This window comes from Phyllobates terribilis, unplaced genomic scaffold (genome assembly GCF_046119375.1).
Source record: "Phyllobates terribilis strain yellow unplaced genomic scaffold, ASM4611937v1 Scaffold_22__1_contigs__length_20350403, whole genome shotgun sequence".
Classification (NCBI taxonomy): domain Eukaryota; kingdom Metazoa; phylum Chordata; class Amphibia; order Anura; family Dendrobatidae; genus Phyllobates; species Phyllobates terribilis.
In genome coordinates, this window is record NW_027362782.1 from 5004038 (window position 1) to 5026530 (window position 22493).

Genomic DNA, 22493 nt, shown 5'->3' on the forward strand with positions numbered 1-22493 from the left:
GACGGTTTAAATGCCCCTTGGAAGAGAGGTGGAGGTTGCAGTATCTTAACAAGACAGTTTAAATGCCACATGGAAGAGACGTACAGGTCGCAGTAGCTTAACAAGATGGTTTAAATGCCCCTTGGAAGATAGGTGGAGGTCGCAGTAGCTTAACAAGACAGTTTAAATGCCCCTTTGAAGAGACGTGCAGGTCGCAGTAGCTTAACAAGACGGTTTAAATGCCCCTTGGAAGAGATGTGCAGGTCGCAGTAGCTTAACAAGACGGTTTACATGCCCCTTGGAAGAGACATGCAGGTCGCAGTAGCTAAGCAAGACGGTTGAAATGCCCCTTGAAAGAGAGGTGCAGGTCGCAGTAGCTTAAGACAGTTTAAATGCCCCTTGGTAGAGACGTGCAGGTCGCAGTAGCTTAACAAGACGGTTTAAATGCCCATTGGAAGAGAGGTGGAGGTCGCAGTAGCTTAAGAAGACGGTATAAATGCCACTTGGAAGAGACGTGCAGGTCGCAGTAGCTTAACAAGATGGATTAAATGCCCATTGGAAGAGCGGTCGAGGTCACAGTAGCTTAACAAGACGGTTTAAATGCCTCTTGGAAAAGACATGCAGGTCACAGTAGCTTAACAAGACGGTTTAAATGCCCCTTGGAAAAGACATGCAGGTCGCAGTAGCTTAACAAGACGGTTTAAATGCCCCTTGGAAAAGACATGCAGGTCGCAGTAGCTTAACAAGATGGTTTAAATGCCCCTTGGAAGAGATGTGCAGGTCGCAGTAGCTTAACAAGACGGTTTAAATGCCCCTTGGAAGAGACGTGCAGGTCGCAGTAGATTAACAAGATGGATTAAATGCCCCTTGGAAGAGCAGTGGAGGTAGCAGTAGCTTAACAAGATGGTTTAAATGCCCCTTGGAAGAGATGTGCAGGTCGCAGTAGCTTAACAAGACGGTTTAAATGCCCCTTGGAAGAGACGTGCAGGTCGCAGTAGCTTAACAAGACGGTTTAAATGCCCCTTGGAAGAGACGTGCAGGTCGCAGTAGCTTAGCAAGACTGTTTAAATGCCCCTTGGAAGAGAGGTGCAGGTCGCAGTAGCTTAACAAGACGGTTTAAATGCCCCTTTGAAGAGACGTGCAGTTCGCAGTAGCTTAACAAGACGGTTTAAATGCCCCTTGGAAGAGACGTGCAGGTCGCAGTAGCTTAACAAGACGGTGTACATGCCCCTTGGAAGAGACGTGCAGGTCGCAGTAGCTTAACAAGACGGTTTAAATGCCCCTTGCAAGAGACGTGCAGGTCGCAGTAGCTTAACAAGACGGTTTAAATGCCCATTGGAAGAGCGGTGGAGGTCACAGTAGCTTAACAAGACGGTTTAAATGCCCCTTGGAAAAGACATGCTGGTCACAGTAGCTTAACAAGATGGTTTAAATGCCCATTGCAAGAGAGGTGGAGGTCACAGTAGCTTAACAAGACGGTTTAAATGCCCCTTGGAAAAGACATGCAGGTCACAGTAGCTTAACAAGACGGTTTAAATGCCCCTTGGAAAAGACATGCAGGTCGCAGTAGCTTAACAAGACGGTTTAAATGCCCCTTGGAAAAGACATGCAGGTCGCAGTAGCTTAACAAGATGGTTTAAATGCCCCTTGGAAGAGATGTGCAGGTCGCAGTAGCTTAACAAGACGGTTTAAATGCCCCTTGGAAGAGGCTTGCAGGTAGCAGTAGCTTAACAAGACGTTTAAATGCCCCTTGGAAGAGACGTGCAGGTCGCAGTAGCTTAACAAGACAGTTTAATTGCCCCTTGGAAGAGACGTGCAGTTCGCAGTAGCTTAACAAGACGGTTTAAATGCCCCTTGGAAGAGACATGCAGGTCGCAGTAGATTAACAAGATGGATTAAATGCCCCTTGGAAGAGCAGTGGAGGTCGCAGTACTTTAAAAAGACGGTTTAAATGCCCCTTGGAAGAGATGTGCAGGTCGCAGTAGCTTAACAAGACGGTTTAAATGCCCCTTGGTAGAGACGTGCAGGTCACAGTAGCTTAACAAGACGCTTAAAATGCCCTTTGGAAGAGCAGTGAAGGTCTCAGTAGCTTAACAAGACGGTTGAAATGCCCCTTGGAAGAGACGTGCAGGTCGCAGTAGCTTAACAAGATGGTTTAAATGCCCCTTGGAAGAGACGTGCAGGTCGCAGTAGCTTAACAAGACGGTTTAAATGCCCCTTGGAAGAGACGTGCAGGTCGCAGTAGCTTAGCAAGACGGTTTAAATGCCCCTTGAAAGAGAGGTGCAGGTCGCAGTAGCTTAACAAGACAGTTTAAATGCCCCTTGGTAGAGACGTGAAGGTCGCAGTAGCTTAACAAGACGTTTTAAATGCCCCTTGGAAGAGACGTGCAGGTCGCAGTAGCTTAACAAGACGGTTTAAATGCCCCTTGGAAGAGACGTGCAGGTTGCAGTAGCTTAACAAGACGGTTTAAATGCCCCTTGGAAGAGACGTGCAGGTCGCAGTAGCTTAACAAGACGGTTTAAATGCCCCTTGGAAGAGAGGTGTAGGTCGCAGTAGCTTAACAAGACAGTTTAAATGCCAATTGGAAGAGACGTGCAGGTCGCAGTAGCTTAACAAGACGGTTTAAATGCCCCTTGGAAGAGAGGTGGAGGTCGCAGAAGCTTAACAAGACAGTTTAAATGCCCCTTTGAAGAGACGTGCAGGTCGCAGTAGCTTAACAAGACGGTTTAAATGCCCCTTGGAAGAGACGTGCAGGTCGCAGTAGCTTAACAAGACGGTTTAAATGCCCCTTGGAAGAGACGTGCAGGTCGCAGTAGCTTAACAAGACGGTTTAAATGCCCCTTGCAAGAGACGTGCATGTCGCAGTAGCTTAAGAAGATGGATTAAATGCCCCTTGGAAGAGCAGTGGAGGTCGCAGTACCCTAACAAGACGGTTTAAATGCCCGTTGGAAGAGATGTGCAGGTCGCAGTAGCTTAACAAGACGGTTTATATGCCCCTTGGAAGAGACGTGCAGGTCGCAGTAGCTTAACAAGACGGTTTAAATGCCCCTTGGAAGAGACGTGCAGGTCGCAGTAGCTTAGCAAGATGGTTTAAATGTCCCCTTGAAAGAGAGGTGCAGGTCGCAGTAGCTTAACAAGTCAGTTTAAATGCCCCTTGGTAGAGACGTGCAGGTCGCAGTAGCTTAACAAGACAGTTTAAATGCCCATTGGAAGAGAGGTGGAGGTCGCAGTAGCTTAACAAGACGGTTTAAATGCCCCTTGGAAGAGACGTGCAGGTCGCAGTAGCTTAACAAGACGGTTTAAATGCCCCTTGGAAGAGGCTTGCAGGTCGCAGTAGCTTACCAAGACGGTTTAAATGCCCCGTGGAAGAGACGTGCAGGTCGCAGTATCTTAACAAGACCCTTTAAATGCCCCTTGGAAGAGCAGTGAAGGTCGCAGTAGCTTAACAAGACAGTTTAAATGCCCCTTGGAAGAGACGTGCAGGTCACAGTAGCTTAACAAGACGGTTTAAATGCCCCTTGGAAGAGAGGTGGAGGTCGCAGTAGCTTAACAAGACAGTTTAAATGCCCCTTGGAAGAGACGTGCAGGTCGCAGTAGCTTAACAAGACGGTTTAAATGCTCCTTGGAAGAGACGTCCAGGTCGCAGTAGCTTAACAAGACGGTTTAAATGCCCCTTGGAAGAGACATACAGGTCGCAGCAGCTCAACAAGACGGTTTAAATGCCCATTGAAGAGACGTACAGGTCGCAGTAGCTTAACAAGATGGTTTAAATGCCCCTTGGAAGAGACGTGCAAGTCACAGTAGCTTAACAAGACGGTTTAAATGCCCCTTGGAAGAGAAGTGCAGGTCGCAGTAGCTTAACAAGACAGTTTAATTGCACCTTGGAAGAGACGTGCAGTTCACAGTAGCTTAACAAGACGGTTTAAATGCCCCTTGGAAGAGACGTGCAGGTCGCAGTAGATTAACAAGATGGACTAAATGTCCCTTGGAAGAGCAGTGGAGGTCGCAGTAGCTTAACAAGACGGTTTAAATGCCCCTTGGAAGAGATGTGCAGGTCGCAGTAGCTTAACAAGACGGTTTAAATGCCCCTTGAAAGAGACGTGCAGGTTGCTGTAGCTTAACAAGACGATTTAAATGCCCCTTGGAAGAGACGTGCAGGTCGCAGTAGCTTAGCAAGACGGTTTAAATGCCCCTTGGAAGAGAGGTGCAGGTCACAGTAGCTTAACAAGACAGTTTAAATGCCCCTTGGAAGAGACGTGCAGGTCGCAGTAGCTTAACAAGACCGCTTAAATTCTCATTGGAAGAGACGTGCAGGTCGCAGTAGCTTAACCAGAGGGTTTAAATGCCCCTTAGAAGAGGCTTGCAGGTCGCAGTAGCTTACCAAGACTGTTTAAATGCCCCTTGGAAGAGACGTGCAGGTCGCAGTAGCTTAACAAGATGGTGTAAATGCCCCTTGGAAGAGCGGTGGAGGTCGCAGTAGCTTAAAAAGACGGTTTAAATGCCCCTTGGAAAAGACATGCAGGTCGCAGTAGCTTAACAAGATGGTTTAAATGCCCCTTGGAAGAGGTTTTCAGGTCGCAGTAGCTTAACAAGACGGTTTAAATGCCGCTTGGAAGAGAAGTACAGGTCGCAGTAGCTTAACAAGAGAGTTTAAATGCCCCTTGGAAGAGACGTGCAGTTCGCAGTAGCTTAACAAGACGGTCTAAATTCCCCTTGGAAGAGACGTGCAGGTCACAGTAGATTAACAAGATGGATTAAATGCCCCTTGGAAGAGCAGTGGAGGTCGCAGTAGCTTAACAAGACGGTTTAAATGCCCCTTGGAAGAGATGTGCAGGTCGCAGTAGCTTAACAAGACGGTTTAAATGCCCCTTGGAAGAGACGTGCAGGTCGCAGCAGATTAACAAGATGGATTAAATGCCCCTTGGAAGAGCAGTGGAGGTCGCAGTAGCTTAACAAGACGGTTGAAATGCCCCTTGGAAGAGAAGTGCAGGTCGCAGTAGCTTAACAAGACGGTTTAAATGCCCCTTGGAAGAGACGTGCAGGTCGCAGTAGCTTAACAAGACGGTTTAAATGCCCCTTGAAAAAGACATGCAGGTCGCAGTAGCTTAACAAGACGGTTTAAATGCCGCTTGGAAGAGACGTGCAGGTTACAGTAGCTTAACAAGACGGTTTAAATGCCCCTTGCAAGAGACTTGCAGGTTGCAGTAGCTTAACAAGATGGTTTAAATGCCCCTTGCAAGAGACTTGCAGGTCGCAGTAGCTTAACAAGACGGTTTAAATGTCGCTTGGAAGAGACGTGCAGGTTGCAGTAGCTTAGCAATACAGCTTAAATGCCCCTTGGAAGAGACATGCAGGTCGCAGTAGCTTACCAAGACGGTTTAAATGCCCCTTGGAAGAGACGTGCAGGTCGCAGTAGCTTAACAAGATGGTTTAAATGTCGGTTGGAAGAGCTGTGGAGGTCGCCGTAGCTTAAAAAGACGGTTTAAATGCCCCTTGGAAAAGACATGCACGTCGCAGTAGCTTAACAAGATGGTTTAAATGCCCCTTGGAATAGGCTTGCAGGTCGCAGTAGCTTAACAAGACGGTTTAAATGCCCCTTTGAAGAGACGTGCTGGTCGCCGTAGCTTAACAAGACTGTTTACATGCCCCTTGGAAGAGACATACAGGTCGCAGCAGCTTAACAAGATGGTTTAAATGCCCCTTGGAAGAGCGGTGGAGGTCGCAGTAGCTTAACAAGACGGTTTAAATGACACTTGGAAGAGACGTGCAGGTCGCAGTAGCTTAACAATACGGATTAAATGCCCCTTGGAAGAGACTTGCAGGTCGCAGTAGATTAACAAGACGGTCTAAATTCCCCTTGGCAGAGACGTGCAGGTCGCAGTAGCTTAACAAGACGGTTTAAATGCCACTTGGAAGAGCAGTGAAGGTCGCAGTAGCTTAACAAGACAGTTTAAATGCCCCTTGGAAGAGACGTGCAGGTCGCAGTAGCTTAACAAGACGGTTTAAATGCCCCTTGGAAGAGACATGCAGGTCGCAGTAGCTGAACAAGACGGTTTAAATGCCCCTTGGAAGAGAGGTGGAGGTCGCAGTAGCTTAACAAGACAGTTTAAATGCCCCTTGGAAGAGACGTGCAGGTCGCAGTAGCTTAACAAGACGGTTTAAATTCTCCTTGGAAGAGACGTCCAGGTCGCAGTAGCTTAACAAGACGGTTTAAATGCCCCTTGGAAGAGACATACAGGTCGCAGCAGCTTAACAAGACGGTTTAAATGCCCATTGAAGAGACGTACAGGTCGCAGTAGCTTAACAAGATGGTTTAAATGTCCCTTGGAAGAGACGTGCATGTCACAGTAGCTTAACAAGACGGTTTAAATGCCCCTTGGAAGAGAAGTGCAGGTCGCAGTAGCTTAACAAGACAGTTGAATTGCCCCTTGGAAGAGACGTGCAGTTCACAGTAGCTTAACAAGACGGTTTAAATGCCCCTTGGAAGAGACGTGCAGGTCGCAGTAGATTAAGAAGATGGATTAAATGTCCCTTGGAAGAGCAGTGGAGGTCGCAGTAGCTTAACAAGACGGTTTAAATGCCCCTTGGAAGAGATGTGCAGGTCGCAGTAGCTTAACAAGACGGTTTAAATGCCCCTTGAAAGAGACGTGCTGGTCGCAGTAGCTTAACAAGACGGTTTAAATGCCCCTTGGAAGAGACGTGCAGGTCGCAGTAGCTTAGCAAGACGGTTTAAATGCCCCTTGGAAGAGAGGTGCAGGTCACAGTAGCTTAACAAGACAGTTTAGATGCCCCTTGGAAGAGACATGCAGGTCGCAGTAGCTTAACAAGACCGCTTAAATTCTCACTGGAAGAGACGTGCAGGTCGCAGTAGCTTAACAAGACGGTTTAAATGCCCCTTGGAAGAGAAGTGCAGGTCGCAGTAGCTTAACAAGACAGTTTAATTGCCCCTTGGAAGAGACGTGCAGTTCACAGTAGCTTAACAAGACGGTTTAAATGCCCCTTGGAAGAGACTTGCAGGTCGCAGTAGATTAAGAAGATGGATTAAATGTCCCTTGGAAGAGCAATGGAGGTCGCAGTAGCTTAACAAGACGGTTTAAATGCCCCTTGGAAGAGATGTGCAGGTCGCAGTAGCTTAACAAGACGGTTTAAATGCCCCTTGAAAGAGACTTGCAGGTCGCAGTAGCTTAACAAGACGGTTTAAATGCCCCTTGGAAGAGACGTGCAGGTCGCAGTAGCTTAGCAAGACGGTTTAAATGCCCCTTGGAAGAGAGGTGCAGGTCACAGTAGCTTAACAAGACAGTTTAGATGCCCCTTGGAAGAGACGTGCAGGTCGCAGTAGCTTAACAAGACCGCTTAAATTCTCATTGGAAGAGACGTGCAGGTCGCAGTAGCTTAACAAGACGGTTTAAATGCCCCTTGCAAGAGACGTGCAGGTCGCAGTAGCTTAACAATACGGTTTAAATGCTCCTTGGAAGAGACGTCCAGGTCGCAGTAGCTTAACAAGACGGTTTAAATGCCCCTTGGAAGAGACATACAGGTCGCAGCAGCTTAACAAGACGGTTTAAATGCCCATTGAAGAGAAGTACAGGTCGCAGTAGCTTAACAAGATGGTTTAAATGCCCCTTGGAAGAGACGTGCATGTCACAGTAGCTTAACAAGACGGTTTAAATGCCCCTTGGAAGAGAAGTGCAGGTCGCAGTAGCTTAACAAGACAGTTTAATTGCACCTTGGAAGAGACGTGCAGTTCACAGTAGCTTAACAAGACGGTTTAAATGCCCATTGAAGAGAAGTACAGGTCGCAGTAGCTTAACAAGACGGTTTAAATGCCCCTTGGAAGAGAGGTGGAGGTCGCAGTAGCTTAACAAGACAGTTTAAATGCCCCTTGGAGGAGACGTGCAGGTCGCAGTAGCTTAACAAGACGGTTTAAATGCTCCTTGGAAGAGACGTCCAGGTCGCAGTAGCTTAACAAGACGGTTTAAATGCCCCTTGGAAGAGACATACAGGTCACAGCAGCTTAACAAGACGGTTTAAATGCCCATTGAAGAGACGTACAGGTCGCAGTAGCTTAACAAGATGGTTTAAATGCCCCTTGGAAGAGCCGTGCATGTCACAGTAGCTTAACAAGACGGTTTAAATGCCCCTTGGAAGAGAAGTGCAGGTCGCAGTAGCTTAACAAGGCAGTTTAATTGCCCCTTGGAAGAGACGTGCAGTTCACAGTAGCTTAACAAGACGGTTTAAATGCCCCTTGGAAGAGACGTGAGGGTCGCAGTAGATTAAGAAGATGGATTAAATGTCCCTTGGAAGAGCAGTGGAGGTCGCAGTAGCTTAACAAGACGGTTTAAATGCCCCTTGGAAGAGATGTGCAGGTCGCAGTAGCTTAACAAGATGGTTTAAATGCCCCTTGAAAGAAACGTGCAGGTCGCAGTAGCTTAACAAGATTGTTTAAATGCCCCTTGGAAGAGACGTGCAGGTCGCAGTAGCTTAGCAAGACGGTTTAAATGCCCCTTGGAAGAGAGGTGCAGGTCACAGTAGCTTAACAAGACAGATTAGATGCCCCTTGGAAGAGACGTGCAGGTCGCAGTAGCTTAACAAGACCGCTTAAATTCTCATTGGAAGAGACGTGCAGGTCGCAGTAGCTTAACAAGACGGTTTAAATGCCCCTTGGAAGAGAAGTGCAGGTCGCAGTATCTTAACAAGACAGTTTAATTGCCCCTTGGAAGAGACGTGCAGTTCACAGTAGCTTAACAAGACGGTTTAAATGCCCCTTGGAAGAGACGTGCAGGTCGCAGTAGATTAAGAAGATGGATTAAATGTCCCTTGGAAGAGCAGTGGAGGTCGCAGTAGCTTAACAAGATGGTTTAAATGCCCCTTGGAAGAGATGTGCAGGTCGCAGTAGCTTAACAAGACGGTTTAAATGCCCCTTGAAAGAGACGTGCAGGTCGCAGTAGCTTAACAAGACGGTTTAAATGCCCCTTGGAAGAGACGTGCAGGTCGCAGTAGCTTAGCAAGACGGTTTAAATGCCCCTTGGAAGAGAGGTGCAGGTCACAGTAGCTTAACAAGACAGTTTAGATGCCCCTTGGAAGAGACGTGCAGGTCGCAGTAGCTTAACAAGACCGCTTAAATTCTCATTGGAAGAGACGTGCAGGTCGCAGTAGCTTAACAAGACGGTTTAAATGCCCCTTGCAAGAGACGTGCAGGTCGCAGTAGCTTAACAAGACGGTTTAAATGCTCCTTGGAAGAAACGTCCAGGTCGCAGTAGCTTAACAAGACGGTTTAAATGCCCCTTGGAAGAGACATACAGGTCGCAGCAGCTTAACAAGACGGTTTAAATGCCCATTGAAGAGACGTACAGGTCGCAGTAGCTTAACAAGATGGTTTAAATGCCCCTTGGAAGAGACGTGCATGTCACAGTAGCTTAACAAGACGGTTTAAATGCCCCTTGGAAGAGAAGTGCAGGTCGCAGTAGCTTAACAAGACAGTTTAATTGCACCTTGGAAGAGACGTGCAGTTCACAGTAGCTTAACAAGACGGTTTAAATGCCCCTTGGAAGAGACGTGCAGGTCGCAGTAGATTAACAAGATGGATTAAATGTCCCTTGGAAGAGCAGTGGAGGTCGCAGTAGCTTAAGAAGACGGTTTAAATGCCCCTTGGAAGAGATGTGCAGGTCGCAGTAGCTTAACAAGACGGTTTAAATGCCCCTTGAAAGAGACGTGCAGGTCGCTGTAGCTTAACAAGACGGTTTAAATGCCCCTTGGAAGAGACGTGCAGGTGTCAGTAGCTTAGTAAGACGGTTTAAATGCCCCTTGGAAGAGAGGTGCAGGTCACAGTAGCTTAACGAGACAGTTTAGATGCCCCTTGGAAGAGACGTGCAGGTCGCAGTAGCTTAACAAGACCGCTTAAATTCTCATTGGAAGAGACGTGCAGGTCGCAGTAGCTTAACAAGACGGTTTAAATGCCCCTTGCAAGAGACGTGCAGGTCGCAGTAGCTTAACCAGAGGGTTTAAATGCCCCTTAGAAGAGGCTTGCAGGTCGCAGTAGCTTACCAAGACTGTTTAAATGCCCCTTGGAAGAGACGTGCAGGTCGCAGTAGCTTAACAAGATGGTGTAAATGCCCCTTGGAAGAGCGGTGGAGGTCGCAGTAGCTTAAAAAGACGGTTTAAATGCCGCTTGGAAAAGACATGCAGGTCGCAGTAGCTTAACAAGACAGTTTAAATGCCCCTTGGAAGAGACGTGCAGGTCGCAGTAGATTAACAAGATGGATTAAATGCCCCTTGGAAGAGCAGTGGAGGTCGCAGTAGCTTAACAAGACGGTTTAAATGCCCCTTGGAAGAGATGTGCAGGGCGCAGTAGCTTAACAAGACGGTTTAAATGCCCCTTGGAAGAGAATTGAGGGTCGCAGTAGCTTAACAAGACGGTTTAAATGCCCCTTGGAAGAGACGTGCAGGTCGCAGTAGCTTAGCAAGACGGTTTAAATGCCCCTTGGAAGAGAGGTGCAGGTCGCAGTAGCTTAACAAGACAGTTTAAATGGCCCTTGGAAGAGACGTGCAGGTCGCAGTAGCTTAACAAGACGGTTTAAATGCCCCTTGAAAAAGACATGCAGGTCGCAGTAGCTTAACAAGACGGTTTAAATGCCGCTTGGAAGAGACGTGCAGGTTGCAGTAGCTTAACAAGACCGTTTAAATGCCCCTTGCAAGAGACTTGCAGGTTGCAGTAGCTTAACAAGACGGTTTAAATGCCCCTTGCAAGAGACTTGCAGGTCGCAGTAGCTTAACAAGACGGTTTAAATGCCGCTTGGAAGAGACGTGCAGGTTGCAGTAGCTTAACAAGACAGCTTAAATGCCCCTTGGAAGAGACATGCAGGTCGCAGTAGCTTACCAAGACAGTTTAAATGCCCCTTGGAAGAGACGTGCAGGTCGCAGTAGCTTAACAAGATGGTTTAAATGCCCGTTGGAAGAGCTGTGGAGGTCGCCGTAGCTTAAAAAGACGGTTTAAATGCCTCTTGGAAAAGACATGCACGTCGCAGTAGCTTAACAAGATGGTTTAAATGCCCCTTGGAATAGGCTTGCAGGTCGCAGTAGCTTACCAAGACGGTTTAAATGCCCCTTGGAAGAGACGTGCTGGTCTCCGTAGCTTAACAAGACTGTTTAAATGCCCCTTGGAAGAGACATACAGGTCGCAGCAGCTTAACAAGATGGTTTAAATGCCCCTTGGAAGAGCGGTGGAGGTCGCAGTAGCTTAACAAGACGGTTTAAATGCCACTTGGAAGAGACGTGCAGGTCGCAGTAGCTTAACAAGACGGATTAAATGCCCCTTGGAAGAGACGTGCAGGTCGCAGTAGATTAACAAGACGGTTTAAATTCCCCTTGGCAGAGACTTGCAGGTCGCAGTAGCTTAACAAGACAGTTTAAATGCCACTTGGAAGAGCAGTGAAGGTCGCAGTAGCTTAACAAGACAGTTTAAATGCCCCTTGGAAGAGACGTGCAGGTCGCAGTAGCTTAACAAGACGGTTTAAATGCCCCTTGGAAGAGACGTGCAGGTCGCAGTAGCTTAACAAGACGGTTTAAATGCCCCATGGAAGAGAGGTGGAGGTCGCAGTAGCTTAACAAGACTGTTTAAATGCCCCTTGGAAGAGACGTGCAGGTCGCAGTAGCTTAACAAGACGGTTTAAATGCTCCTTGGAAGAGACGTCCAGGTCGCAGTATCTTAACAAGACGGTTTAAATGCCCCTTGGAAGAGACATAGAGGTCGCAGCAGCTTAACAAGACGGTTTAAATGCCCATTGAAGAGACGTACAGGTCGCAGTAGCTTAACAAGATGGTTTAAATGCCCCTTGGAAGAGACGTGCATGTCACAGTAGCTTAACAAGACGGTTTAAATGCCCCTTGGAAGAGAAGTGCAGGTCGCAGTAGCTTAACAAGACAGTTTAATTGCACCTTGGAAGAGACGTGCAGTTCACAGTAGCTTAACAAGACGGTTTAAATGCCCCTTGCAAGAGACGTGCAGGTCGCAGTAGCTTAACCAGAGGGTTTAAATGCCCCTTAGAAGAGGCTTGCAGGTCGCAGTAGCTTACCAAGACTGTTTAAATGCCCCTTGGAAGAGACGTGCAGGTCGCAGTAGCTTAACAAGATGGTGTAAATGCCCCTTGGAAGAGCGGTGGAGGTCGCAGTAGCTTAAAAAGACGGTTTAAATGCCGCTTGGAAAAGACATGCAGGTCGCAGTAGCTTAACAAGACAGTTTAAATGCCCCTTGGAAGAGACGTGCAGGTCGCAGTAGATTAACAAGATGGATTAAATGCCCCTTGGAAGAGCAGTGGAGGTCGCAGTAGCTTAACAAGACGGTTTAAATGCCCCTTGGAAGAGATGTGCAGGTCGCAGTAGCTTAACAAGACGGTTTAAATGCCCCTTGGAAGAGAATTGAGGGTCGCAGTAGCTTAACAAGACGGTTTAAATGCCCCTTGGAAGAGACGTGCAGGTCGCAGTAGCTTAGCAAGACGGTTTAAATGCCCCTTGGAAGAGAGGTGCAGGTCGCAGTAGCTTAACAAGACAGTTTAAATGGCCCTTGGAAGAGACGTGCAGGTCGCAGTAGCTTAACAAGACGGTTTAAATGCCCCTTGAAAAAGACATGCAGGTCGCAGTAGCTTAACAAGACGGTTTAAATGCCGCTTGGAAGAGACGTGCAGGTTGCAGTAGCTTAACAAGACCGTTTAAATGCCCCTTGCAAGAGACTTGCAGGTTGCAGTAGCTTAACAAGACGGTTTAAATGCCCCTTGCAAGAGACTTGCAGGTCGCAGTAGCTTAACAAGACGGTTTAAATGCCGCTTGGAAGAGACGTGCAGGTTGCAGTAGCTTAACAAGACAGCTTAAATGCCCCTTGGAAGAGACATGCAGGTCGCAGTAGCTTACCAAGACAGTTTAAATGCCCCTTGGAAGAGACGTGCAGGTCGCAGTAGCTTAACAAGATGGTTTAAATGCCCGTTGGAAGAGCTGTGGAGGTCGCCGTAGCTTAAAAAGACGGTTTAAATGCCTCTTGGAAAAGACATGCACGTCGCAGTAGCTTAACAAGATGGTTTAAATGCCCCTTGGAATAGGCTTGCAGGTCGCAGTAGCTTACCAAGACGGTTTAAATGCCCCTTGGAAGAGACGTGCTGGTCTCCGTAGCTTAACAAGACTGTTTAAATGCCCCTTGGAAGAGACATACAGGTCGCAGCAGCTTAACAAGATGGTTTAAATGCCCCTTGGAAGAGCGGTGGAGGTCGCAGTAGCTTAACAAGACGGTTTAAATGCCACTTGGAAGAGACGTGCAGGTCGCAGTAGCTTAACAAGACGGATTAAATGCCCCTTGGAAGAGACGTGCAGGTCGCAGTAGATTAACAAGACGGTTTAAATTCCCCTTGGCAGAGACTTGCAGGTCGCAGTAGCTTAACAAGACAGTTTAAATGCCACTTGGAAGAGCAGTGAAGGTCGCAGTAGCTTAACAAGACAGTTTAAATGCCCCTTGGAAGAGACGTGCAGGTCGCAGTAGCTTAACAAGACGGTTTAAATGCCCCTTGGAAGAGACGTGCAGGTCGCAGTAGCTTAACAAGACGGTTTAAATGCCCCATGGAAGAGAGGTGGAGGTCGCAGTAGCTTAACAAGACTGTTTAAATGCCCCTTGGAAGAGACGTGCAGGTCGCAGTAGCTTAACAAGACGGTTTAAATGCTCCTTGGAAGAGACGTCCAGGTCGCAGTATCTTAACAAGACGGTTTAAATGCCCCTTGGAAGAGACATAGAGGTCGCAGCAGCTTAACAAGACGGTTTAAATGCCCATTGAAGAGACGTACAGGTCGCAGTAGCTTAACAAGATGGTTTAAATGCCCCTTGGAAGAGACGTGCATGTCACAGTAGCTTAACAAGACGGTTTAAATGCCCCTTGGAAGAGAAGTGCAGGTCGCAGTAGCTTAACAAGACAGTTTAATTGCACCTTGGAAGAGACGTGCAGTTCACAGTAGCTTAACAAGACGGTTTAAATGCCCCTTGCAAGAGACGTGCAGGTCGCAGTAGCTTAACCAGAGGGTTTAAATGCCCCTTAGAAGAGGCTTGCAGGTCGCAGTAGCTTACCAAGACTGTTTAAATGCCCCTTGGAAGAGACGTGCAGGTCGCAGTAGCTTAACAAGATGGTGTAAATGCCCCTTGGAAGAGCGGTGGAGGTCGCAGTAGCTTAAAAAGACGGTTTAAATGCCGCTTGGAAAAGACATGCAGGTCGCAGTAGCTTAACAAGACAGTTTAAATGCCCCTTGGAAGAGACGTGCAGGTCGCAGTAGATTAACAAGATGGATTAAATGCCCCTTGGAAGAGCAGTGGAGGTCGCAGTAGCTTAACAAGACGGTTTAAATGCCCCTTGGAAGAGATGTGCAGGTCGCAGTAGCTTAACAAGACGGTTTAAATGCCCCTTGGAAGAGAATTGAGGGTCGCAGTAGCTTAACAAGACGGTTTAAATGCCCCTTGGAAGAGACGTGCAGGTCGCAGTAGCTTAGCAAGACGGTTTAAATGCCCCTTGGAAGAGAGGTGCAGGTCGCAGTAGCTTAACAAGACAGTTTAAATGGCCCTTGGAAGAGACGTGCAGGTCGCAGTAGCTTAACAAGACGGTTTAAATGCCCCTTGAAAAAGACATGCAGGTCGCAGTAGCTTAACAAGACGGTTTAAATGCCGCTTGGAAGAGACGTGCAGGTTGCAGTAGCTTAACAAGACCGTTTAAATGCCCCTTGCAAGAGACTTGCAGGTTGCAGTAGCTTAACAAGACGGTTTAAATGCCCCTTGCAAGAGACTTGCAGGTCGCAGTAGCTTAACAAGACGGTTTAAATGCCGCTTGGAAGAGACGTGCAGGTTGCAGTAGCTTAACAAGACAGCTTAAATGCCCCTTGGAAGAGACATGCAGGTCGCAGTAGCTTACCAAGACAGTTTAAATGCCCCTTGGAAGAGACGTGCAGGTCGCAGTAGCTTAACAAGATGGTTTAAATGCCCGTTGGAAGAGCTGTGGAGGTCGCCGTAGCTTAAAAAGACGGTTTAAATGCCTCTTGGAAAAGACATGCACGTCGCAGTAGCTTAACAAGATGGTTTAAATGCCCCTTGGAATAGGCTTGCAGGTCGCAGTAGCTTACCAAGACGGTTTAAATGCCCCTTGGAAGAGACGTGCTGGTCTCCGTAGCTTAACAAGACTGTTTAAATGCCCCTTGGAAGAGACATACAGGTCGCAGCAGCTTAACAAGATGGTTTAAATGCCCCTTGGAAGAGCGGTGGAGGTCGCAGTAGCTTAACAAGACGGTTTAAATGCCACTTGGAAGAGACGTGCAGGTCGCAGTAGCTTAACAAGACGGATTAAATGCCCCTTGGAAGAGACGTGCAGGTCGCAGTAGATTAACAAGACGGTTTAAATTCCCCTTGGCAGAGACTTGCAGGTCGCAGTAGCTTAACAAGACAGTTTAAATGCCACTTGGAAGAGCAGTGAAGGTCGCAGTAGCTTAACAAGACAGTTTAAATGCCCCTTGGAAGAGACGTGCAGGTCGCAGTAGCTTAACAAGACGGTTTAAATGCCCCTTGGAAGAGACGTGCAGGTCGCAGTAGCTTAACAAGACGGTTTAAATGCCCCATGGAAGAGAGGTGGAGGTCGCAGTAGCTTAACAAGACTGTTTAAATGCCCCTTGGAAGAGACGTGCAGGTCGCAGTAGCTTAACAAGACGGTTTAAATGCTCCTTGGAAGAGACGTCCAGGTCGCAGTATCTTAACAAGACGGTTTAAATGCCCCTTGGAAGAGACATAGAGGTCGCAGCAGCTTAACAAGACGGTTTAAATGCCCATTGAAGAGACGTACAGGTCGCAGTAGCTTAACAAGATGGTTTAAATGCCCCTTGGAAGAGACGTGCATGTCACAGTAGCTTAACAAGACGGTTTAAATGCCCCTTGGAAGAGAAGTGCAGGTCGCAGTAGCTTAACAAGACAGTTTAATTGCACCTTGGAAGAGACGTGCAGTTCACAGTAGCTTAACAAGACGGTTTAAATGGCCCTTGGAAGAGACGTGCAGGTCGCAGTGGATTAAGAAGATGGATTAAATGCCCCTTGGAAGAGATGTGCAGGTCGCAGTAGCTTAACAAGACGGTTTAAATGTCCCTTGAAAGAGACGTGCAGGTCGCAGTAGCTTAACAAGACGGTTTAAATGCCCCTTGGAAGAGACGTGCAGGTCGTAGTAGCTTAGCAAGACGGTTTAAATGCCCCTTGGAAGAGAGGTGCAGGTCACAGTAGCTTAACAAGACAATTTAGATGCCCCTTGGAAGAAACGTGCAGGTCGCAGTAGCTTAACAAGACCGCTTAAATTCTCATAGGAAGAGACGTGCAGGTCGCAGTAGCTTAACAAGACGGTTTAAATGCCCCTTGGAAGAGACGTGCAGGTTGCAGTAGCTTAACAAGACGGTTTAAATGCCCCTTGCAAGAGACGTGCAGGTCGCAGTAGCTTAACAAGACGGTTTAAATGCTCCTTGGAAGAGACGTCCAGGTCGCAGTAGCTTAAAAAGACGGTTTAAATGCCCCTTGGAAGAGACATACAGGTCGCAGTAGCTTAGCAAGACGGTTTAAATGCCCCTTGGAAGAGAGGTGCAGGTCGCAGTAGCTTAACAAGACGGTTTAAATGCCCCTTGAAAAAGACATGCAGTTCGCAGTAGCTTAACAAGACGGTTTAAATGCCGCTTGGAAGAGACGTGCAGGTTGCAGTAGCTTAACAAGATGGTTTAAATGCCCCTTGCAAGAGACTTGCAGGTTGCAGTAGCTTAACAAGACGGTTTAAATGCCCCTTGCAAGAGACTTGCAGGTCGTAGTAGCTTAACAAGACGGTTTAAATGCCGCTTGGAAGAGACGTGCAGGTTGCAGTAGCTTAACAAGACAGCTTAAATGCCCCTTGGAAGAGACATGCAGGTCGCAGTAGCTTACCAAGACGGTTTAAATGCCCCTTGGAAGAGACTTGCAGGTCGCAGTAGCTTAACAAGATGGTTTAAATGCCCGTTGGAAGAGCTGTGGAGGTCGCCGTAGCTTAAAAAGACCGTTTAAATGCCCCTTGGAAAAGACATGCACGTCGCAGTAGCTTAACAAGATGGTTTAAATGCCCCTTGGAATAGGCTTGCAGGTCGCAGTAGCTTACCAAGACGGTTTAAATGCCCCTTGGAAGAGACGTGCTGGTCGCCGTAGCTTAACAAGACTGTTTAAATTCCCCTTGGAAGAGACATACAGGTCGCAGCAGCTTAACAAGATGGTTTAAATGCCCCTTGGAAGAGCGGTGGAGGTCGCAGTAGCTTAACAAGACGGATTAAATGCCCCTTGGAAGAGACGTGCAGGTCGCAGTAGATTAACAAGACGGTTTAAATTCCCCTTGGCAGAGACTTGCAGGTCGCAGTAGCTTAACAAGACGGTTTAAATGCCACTTGGAAGAGCAGTGAAGGTTGCAGTAGCTTAACAAGACAGTTTAAATGCCCCTTGGAAGAGACGTGCAGGTCGCAGTAGCTTAACAAGACGGTTTAAATGCCCCTTGGAAGAGACGTGCAGGTCGCAGTAGCTTAACAAGACGGTTTAAATGCCCCTTGGAAGAGACGTGCAGGTCGCAGTAGCTTAACAAGACGGTTTAAATGCTCCTTGGAAGAGACGTCCAGGTCGCAGTAGCTTAACAAGACGGTTTAAATGCCCCTTGGAAGAGACATACAGGTCGCAGCAGCTTAACAAGACGGTTTAAATGCCCATTGAAGAGACGTACAGGTCGCAGTAGCTTAACAAGATGGTTTAAATGCCCCTTGGAAGAGACGTGCATGTCACAGTAGCTTAACAAGACGGTTTAAATGCCCCTTGGAAGAGAAGTGCAGGTCGCAGTAGCTTAACAAGACAGTTTAATTGCACCTTGGAAGAGACGTGCAGTTCACAGTAGCTTAACAAGACGGTTTAAATGCCCCTTGGAAGAGACGTGCAGGTTGCAGTAGATTAAGAAGATGGATTAAATGTCCCTTGGAAGAGCAGTGGAGGTCGCAGTAGCTTAACAAGACGGTTTAAATGCCCCTTGAAAGAGACGTGCAGGTCGCAGTAGCTTAACAAGACGGTTTAAATGCCCCTTGGAAGAGACGTTCAGGTCGCAGTAGCTTAGCAAGACGGTTTAAATGCCCCCTGGAAGAGAGGTGCAGGTCACAGTAGCTTAACAAGACGGTTTAGATGCCCCTTGGAAGAGACGTGCAGGTCGCAGTAGCTTAACAAGACCTCTTAAATTCTCATTGGAAGAGACGTGCAGGTCGCAGTAGCTTAACAAGACGGTTTAAATGCCCCTTGGAAGAGACGTGCAGGTGGCAGTAGCTTAACAAGAAGGTTTAAATGCCCCTTGCAAGAGACGTGCAGGTCGCAGTAGCTTAACCAGAGGGTTTAAATGCCCCTTAGAAGAGGCTTGCAGGTCGCAGTAGCTTACCAAGACTGTTTAAATGCCCCTTGGAAGAGACGTGCAGGTCGCAGTAGCTTAACAAGATGGTTTAAATGCCCCCTGGAAGAGCGGTGGAGGTCGCAGTAGCTTAAAAAGACGGTTTAAATGCCCCTTGGAAAAGACATGCAGGCCGCAGTAGCTTAACAAGATGGTTTAAATGCCCCTTGGAAGAGGCTTGCAGGTCGCAGTAGCTTAACAAGACGGTTTAAATGCCCCTTGGAAGAGAAGTGCAGGTCGCAGTAGCTTAACAAGAGAGTTTAAATGCCCCTTGGAAGAGATGTGCAGGTCGCAGTAGCTTAACAAGACGGTTTAAATGCCCCTTGGAAGAGACGTGCAGGTCGCAGTAGCTTAACAAGACGGTTTAAATGCCCCTTGGAAGAGACGTGCAGGTCGCAGCAGATTAACAAGATGGATTAAATGCCCCTTGGAAGAGCAGTGGAGGTCGCAGTAGCTTAACAAGACGGTTTAAATGCCCCTTGGAAGAGAAGTGCAGGTCACAGTAGCTTAGCAAGACGGTTTAAATGCCCCTTGGAAGAGAGGTGCAGGTCGCAGTAGCTTAACAAGACAGTTTAAATGCCCCTTGGAAGAGACGTGCAGGTCGCAGTAGCTTAACAAGATGGTTTAAATGCCCCTTGAAAAAGACATGCAGGTCGCAGTAGCTTAACAAGACGGTTTAAATGCCGCTTGGAAGAGACGTGCAGGTTGCAGTAGCTTAACCAGAGGGTTTAAATGCCCCTTAGAAGAGGCTTGCAGGTCGCAGTAGCTTACCAAGACTGTTTAAATGCCCCTTGGAAGAGACGTGCAGGTCGCAGTAGCTTAACAAGATGGTTTAAATGCCCCCTGGAAGAGCGGTGGAGGTCGCAGTAGCTTAAAAAGACGGTTTAAATGCCCCTTGGAAAAGACATGCAGGCCGCAGTAGCTTAACAAGATGGTTTAAATGCCCCTTGGAAGAGGCTTGCAGGTCGCAGTAGCTTAACAAGACGGTTTAAATGCCCCTTGGAAGAGAAGTGCAGGTCGCAGTAGCTTAACAAGAGAGTTTAAATGCCCCTTGGAAGAGATGTGCAGGTCGCAGTAGCTTAACAAGACGGTTTAAATGCCCCTTGGAAGAGACGTGCAGGTCGCAGTAGCTTAACAAGACGGTTTAAATGCCCCTTGGAAGAGACGTGCAGGTCGCAGCAGATTAACAAGATGGATTAAATGCCCCTTGGAAGAGCAGTGGAGGTCGCAGTAGCTTAACAAGACGGTTTAAATGCCCCTTGGAAGAGAAGTGCAGGTCACAGTAGCTTAGCAAGACGGTTTAAATGCCCCTTGGAAGAGAGGTGCAGGTCGCAGTAGCTTAACAAGACAGTTTAAATGCCCCTTGGAAGAGACGTGCAGGTCGCAGTAGCTTAACAAGATGGTTTAAATGCCCCTTGAAAAAGACATGCAGGTCGCAGTAGCTTAACAAGACGGTTTAAATGCCGCTTGGAAGAGACGTGCAGGTTGCAGTAGCTTAACAAGACGATTTAAATGCCCCTTAGAAGAGGCATGCAGGTCGCAGTAGCTTACCAAGACGGTTTAAATGCCCCTTGGAAGAGACGTGCAGGTCGCAGTAGCTTATCAAGATGGTTTAAATGCCCCTTGGAAGAGCTGTGGAGGTCGCCGTAGCTTAAAAAGACGGTTTAAATGCCCCTTGGAAAAGACATGCACGTCGCAGTAGCTTAACAAGATGGTTTAAATGCCCCATGGAATAGGCTTGCAGGTCGCAGTAGCTTACCAAGACGGTTTAAATGCCCCTTGGAATAGATGTGCTGGTCGCCGTAGCTTAAAAAGACTGTTTAAATGCCCCTTGGAAGAGACATACAGGTCGCAGCAGCTTAACAAGATGGTTTAAATGCCCCTTGGAAGAGCGGTGGAGGTCGCAGTAGCTTAACAAGACGGTTTAAATGCCACTTGGAAGAGCGGTGGAGGTCGCAGTAGCTTAAAAAGACGGGTTAAATGCCCCTTGGAAAAGACATGCAGGTCGCAGTAGCTTAACAAGATGGTTTAAATGCCCCTTGGAAGAGGCTTGCAGGTCGCAGTAGCTTAACAAGACGGTTTAAATGCCACTTGGAAGAGCAGTGAAGGTCGCAGTAGCTTAACAAGACAGTTTAAATGCCCCTTGGAAGAGATGTGCAGGTCGCAGTAGCTTAACAAGACAGTTTAAATGCCCCTTGGAAGAGACGTGCAGGTCGCAGTAGCTTAACAAGACGGTTTAAATGCCACTTGGAAGAGACGTGCAGGTCGCAGTAGCTTAACAAGACGGTTTAAATGCCCCTTGGAAGAGACATACAGGTCGCAGCAGGTTAACAAGACGGTTTAAATGCCCATTGAAGAGACGTACAGGTCGCAGTAGCTTAACAAGATGGTTTAAATGCCCCTTGGAAGAGACGTGCATGTCACAGTAGCTTAACAAGACGGTTTAAATGCCCCTTGGAAGAGAAGTGCAGGTCGCAGTAGCTTAACAAGACAGTTTAATTGCACTTTGGAAGAGAAGTGCATTTCACAGTAGCTTAACAAGACGGTTTAAATGCCCCTTGGAAGAGACGTGCAGGTCGCAGTAGATTAACAAGATGGATTAAATGTCCCTTGGAAGAGCAGTGGAGGTCGCAGTAGCTTAACAAGACGGTTTAAATGCCCCTTGGAAGAGATGTGCAGGTCGCAGTAGCTTAACAAGACGGTTTAAATGCCCCTTGAAAGAGACGTGCAGGTCGCAGTAGCTTAACAAGACGGTTTAAATGCCCCTTGGAAGAGACGTGCAGGTCGCAGTAGCTTAGCAAGACGGTTTAAATGCCCCTTGGAGGAGAGGTGCAGGTCACAGTAGCTTAACAAGACAGTTTAGAAGCCCCTTGGAAGAGACGTGCAGGTCGCAGTAGCTTAACAAGACCGCTTAAATTCTCATTGGAAGAGACGTGCAGGTCGCAGTAGCTTAACAAGACTGTTTAAATGCCCCTTGGAAGAGACGTGCAGGTTGCAGTAGCTTAACAAGACAGTTTAAATGCCCCTTTCAAGAGACGTGCAGGTCGCAGTAGCTTAACCAGAGGGTTTAAATGCCCCTTAGAAGAGGCTTGCAGGTCGCAGTAGCTTACCAAGACTGTTTAAATGCCCCTTGGAAGAGACGTGCAGGTCGCAGTAGCTTAACAAGATGGTTTAAATACCCCTTGGAAGAGCGGTGGAGGTCGCAGTAGCTTAAAAAGACGGTTTAAATGCCCCTTGGAAAAGACATGCAGGTCGCAGTAGATTAACAAGATGGTTTAAATGCCCCTTGGAAGAGGCTTGCAGGTCGCAGCAGCTTAACAAGACGGTTTAAATGCCCCTTGGAAGAGAAGTGCAGGTCACAGTAGCTAAACAAGAGAGTTTAAATGCCCCTTGGAAGAGACGTGCAGTTCGCAGTAGCTTAACAGGACGGTCTAAATGCCCCTTGGAAGAGACGTGCAGGTCGCAGTATCTTAGCAAGACGGTTTAAATGCCCCTTGCAAGAGAGGTGCAGGTCGCAGTAGCTTAACAAGACAGTTTAAATGCCCCTTGGAAGAGACGTGCAGGTCGCAGTAGCTTAACAAGACGGTTTAAATGCCCCTTGGAAAAGACATGCACGTCGCAGTAGCTTAACAAGACGGTTTAAATGCCGCTTGGAAGAGACGTGCAGGTTGCAGTAGCTTAACAAGACGGTTTAAATGCCCCTTGCAAGAGACGTGCAGGTCGCAGTAGCTTAACAAGAGGGTTTAAATGCCCCTTAGAAGAGGCATGCAGGTCGCAGTAGCTTACCAAGAAGGTTTAAATGCCCCTTGGAAGAGACGTGCAGGTCTCAGTAGCTTAACAAGATGGTTTAAATGCCCCTTGGAAGAGCGGTGGAGGTCGCCGTAGCTTAAAAAGACGGTTTAAATGCCCCTTGGAAAAGACATGCACGTCGCAGTAGCTTAACAAGATGGTTTAAATGCCCCTTGGAATAGGCTTGCAGGTCGCAGTAGCTTACCAAGACGGTTTAAATGCCCCTTGGAAGAGACGTGCTGGTCGCCGTA